This window comes from Dipodomys spectabilis, unplaced genomic scaffold, assembly GCF_019054845.1.
Source record: "Dipodomys spectabilis isolate Male_0828 unplaced genomic scaffold, ASM1905484v1 ptg000333l, whole genome shotgun sequence".
Classification (NCBI taxonomy): Eukaryota; Metazoa; Chordata; class Mammalia; order Rodentia; family Heteromyidae; genus Dipodomys; species Dipodomys spectabilis.
Window position 1 is genome coordinate 1,355,050 of NW_024871010.1, and position 4,692 is coordinate 1,359,741.

General features: G+C 35.5%; 1 non-coding gene across 1 annotated transcript; it reads right to left on the reverse strand.

The window, feature by feature from the left end:
• Window positions 1–2,315: 2,315 nt before the first annotated feature.
• LOC122095069 lies at window positions 2,316–2,422 on the reverse strand. The gene has a single exon (XR_006145019.1). It is a non-coding gene; the product is annotated as a U6 spliceosomal RNA (small nuclear RNA).
• Between the last annotated feature and the right edge of the window lie 2,270 nt (window positions 2,423–4,692).

The window sequence follows — 4,692 nt, forward strand, 5'->3', positions numbered from 1 at the left end:
TAACTCAATTTAGTTATACCTTATACAAGGCTATGTATTTTATTTTACGTTGATTTTTCTTTCCAAAGCTTGTGTGACTAATTTCCCTTGGTTCCTTTCTGTCTCATGTAGATCAGATTTCAAACTGAAGAATAAATGGAAGGAACAAACAAAAAAAAAATACAGTTCCTCTCATCTGATGATGCCTCTACAAGAATGAGGAAAGTCCTATGATAGAATATCAAAAAGACAATTCACTCTTCTAGGTCTTCTTTATCTTTGTGATGTAACTTAAATGATGTAACTTAAATGGAAGGAAGCAAACCAAAAACTTAGTTCCTCAAATCTGATGATGCCTCTACATGAATGAGAAAAGACCTATGATAGAATATCAAAAAGACAATTCATTCTTCTAGGTCTGCCTTATCTTTGAGATGTAACTTAAATGATGTAAAACACAATATACTGCTCAGATACTTTTGTTTTATCAGTTTTGTACATTTTCATTTGGACTTCATCTCAGTCTACAACATTCCTTCATTATTATGTCCCTTATATTTTTACACTAACAAGGCTTAAGATAACCAGTTTGATTTACAGCATGAGAAGTTATCTACCCGGCTTCCTTGGAAGTAGAGCATGATTAATAGATAACATTGCTCACTACATGTAATGGTTTCTGTAATACTTATGACATTCTATTTAGTATTTAAAAAAAAAAACTTCTGGCTAAACTCAAAGCTCATGTATAGAAGTTTATGTTAAGTATTTTACAAGTTTTATTTCTCTTAATTCTTAAGATAACATTTGCTATAATGCTAATGTTATTACTATTTTAGTGTTGGGAAAAATTGTAATTAAAGGCACTAAGTGCATGGCCCAAAGACACACAGTGAGGAAGGAAATGAGTCAAAGTTTCCAAAAGTCTTTCAGCAATACACAAAAGGTAGGTAAATTCTTTCCATTCTCTTACACTCTCAATTCAATATTCATATTGCCCAAGAAATTATAGCATAGCAAATATTGCCCATCGTGATTGTTTTCTATCACATTTTGTCTTCAACACAGACTGTCTTGGTGACATTGGATTATCATGCACAGAGCTGAGCTTCTAAATTGAGGTCCAAAGAGAAACAAATTTCTTCTGTCCCACAGTTCCAGTTTCCTTTTTTAAAAAGTACCAAAACTTTTAAATATCATCACTTACTATCTTTTAAGAATCCAAAAATGAAATAAATTCACATTTAATCAATCCAAAATGTTTTAAAAGTAGGAGATAATTAAACAGGCCCCCATGAAGTAAATTTTCTTCTACTTTTAAAATTATGCTGAAAGCCTTGTATTGGCTAGTCACACCTGTAATCCTATCTACTCGGGATAGCTACTCAGGAGCCTGGGATCTGTGGATAACCATTGGAAGTCAATCAGGGCCAAAAAAAAAATTCATGAAATTATTTTTCAAAATTTTTAATGAACTAGCAAAGACCCAGGAAAGAAAATGTAGCTCATATAGTACCTCACCAACCTAGAGAAGAAAGGCCTAGCAAGACCTTTAAGCCCTGATTTCAAACTCTGAGCATGCCAACACACATGCATGCACATGCGTTCACGCGCACACATTTTTTCCCTTCCCCTCCCCAAATTAGAGAAGCGTACATACAAGAGGCAGATGCACCAACTTCAAACACAGAGAAAACAAGGGTTATAGCGTGGGGGAGGAACATACAAAGAAACGAAAATTCACATCGCACATTATAAGTACGTTAGAAACAATAGCAAGAAACAAAAAACTACTTGTTTCCCTATCGTGGGGTTCAATTCCCTTAACATTATCATTTCTGTTCATATGCACATAGCTTTTGACCTTGTCTGCTTAACCCAGACATATATTCGTTATTGAAAATAAGGGAAACCATGGGACCTGTTTCTTTGGACTTGGCTTACTTCACTTAATAAATTTTTTTCCAAGTCTTTCCATTTCCTAACAAATGGGGCAATGTCATTCTTTCTGATGGAGGCATAGAATTCCCTTGTGTATATACATCACATTTTCTTGATCCATTCATGTAGTGGGGACAGCTGGTTGGTTCCATATCTTAGCTATGGTAAATAATGCTGCAATAAACATAGTTGTGCTGGTAGTTTTAGTATGGTCTTGTTTGTGATCATTTAGTAAATCCCCAAAAGTGGGACTGCTGGGTCAAAGGGGAGCTTTATGTGGAATCTTTTGAGGAACCTCCATAATGCCTTCCAAAGTGGTTGAACAAGTTTACACTCCCACCAAGAATGTTGTATGGTTCCCTTGTGGCCACATCCCCTCCAGCATCTGTTGTTGTAAAAATATGGAACACACCACGAATTTGCATATCGTCCTTGCGCAAGTGCCATGCTACTCTTCTCTGTATTGTTCCAATGTTAGTGTATGTGTGGCTGAATTGAGCACAGAATATTTTTTATATCAAAAGTGCAATTGTGGGGGCTGAGAAGGTGGCTCAGTGGTAGAGCGCTTGCCTTACATGCATGAGGCCCTGGGTTCGATTCCTCAGCACCACATGAGCAAAAAGAAAAAAGCTGCAAGTGGCGCTGTGGCTCAAGTGGTAGAACGCTAGCCTTGAGCTGAAGAGCTGAGGGACAGCGCCCAGGCCCAGAGTTCAGGCCCCACGAATGGACCCCCCCCAAAAAAAAGTGCAGTTGGATTTTATTAAACTAGACAATTCAACAAAAAGTAAGTTCAAAAGAATTGTCATGAAATTTTAGAACCATATATTTCTTACATAAGCACAAATTTAAGAATAAAGTCAAGATTGACATGTCAAAAACAAAATAATTCCAGATATTTGTTGCTCAAGAAATGTGTAGGAGGGGGATTCAATTATTCTATACAAGGCACCTGTCATAATGAACACTGCACCAAGTGTTAAGGTTTGTTAAAAGTTTTAATGTTTTAAATATATTTAATTTTGGGAATTTGTTTACATATGCCAAAATTAGGACTGTTTGGCAGGTATAAAACTTTTCCATAAAGTATTTAAGATTTATGGTAGCAGACATATACTACTAAGTATGTACATTTCAGAGTTTCGAGAAACTTTATCAATGAGAAGTTGCAAAGTTTTTGTGTAAAGAAGCAGAATGAAGTGTTAACACTTTGTTAACTACACAGGCTGTTAAAACTTTAGGGCTTCCTCAGTTTATAAGTTAACGAGGAAAAATGATGATATAAGCCATAAACAAATAATGAGAAGAGCCATAAATAGTAATCTTAGTGGATAGCTTTAAAGACTATTCATATTCTATAAAACTCTTGATGAACATCACAACCTCAGTCAGTGTTAAATGTACAGGATTATGAGAAAATAGTAAAATCTAATATGTAGTACACTTCAAATAGTGAAAACAGTGATAATATTTTTGTTTTTTATTTTACTAATTATTAACATTTAATTATTGTTTTCTTTATTTGTAGCATTGTTTTACTTGTTGAAATATAGTACAACTTTTTTGGGGGGGTCTGGTCATGGGGCCTGGGCGCTGTCCCTCAGCTCTTCAGCTCAAGGCTAGCGCTCTACCATTTGAGCCCCAGCAATAATTCCGGCTTTTTTCTTTTTCCTGAGGAATCTAACCCAGTTCCTTATGCATGCAAGGCAAGCGCTCTACCGCTGAGCCACCTTCCCAGCCCTAGTACAACTTTTTGTAAATCATCATTAGGAGGCACTTTGAGAAGGTTACTTGGATGGTCAAACCAATTTTTATAGGTGCATGTTCATTTAAAAAGAGGAAAATTGAGATCAAAATATTTATTTAAAAAATTATCAAATAGAGTCTGAGTCAGAAGTTTTGATAAATGTCCACACCTAAAATTTTATCCCTAGGCTGAAGCAGCGGTATTACAGAGTTAAGGCCAAAACAGTGACAGACTGTGGGTTGTTCTTTATTTTGATTTTGTTGGTCATGAGGCATGTACTCTTGGGCCTGGGTGTTGTCCCTCAGCTCAAGGCTAGCGCTACCACTTGAACCACTGCACCACTTCCATGTTTTTTTGCTTATGTGGTGCTGAGGAATCAAACCCTGGGGATGATGCATGCAAGACAAGCACTCTACCACTGAGCCACCTTCCCAGAAACTGTGTTTTAAAAAATCATCTAAACAACATTTGCTTTCTGCTTTCGGTAATAGAGTGAGAGATATAAATATATTTTTATATTTTTGTGAATTGTACTTCCAAATTTATACTAACTTCAGCCACTTTATCCTTTTCAAAGTCATAAATATCTCTGAGAGTTTGCTTCAGTGAAGATTGTTTTTGCATTTATAATTTCTTCTGAGTTATTTTTATTTTTATCAAAATAACTTTATATTTCATGTTGATTTGTTATCATATAACAAATTCCTTCAAATGTACACATAGAGTCTAAAGATAGCAGTATGAATATTCTCATACAGCTCTTGTTTGTCTGTTATGCACTTCTAGTATTGTGATATTTCCCTCTCTCTTTCACTCTCTCCCATGTCTAAATACCATGTCTGGTACTTAGAATTTCGGCTTGTCTACTACTATACTTCAGGATCCACTAGTTTTGTGGGAACATGATAGCGACCATCAGTTACCCTTGCATTCTTTAAGAGTTATAAGAGTGACTTGATATTATTCTTTGCCATAATAAATGGCAAAACAGCAGATCTAGGAATTCCTTTTCACCTTTACTATTATAA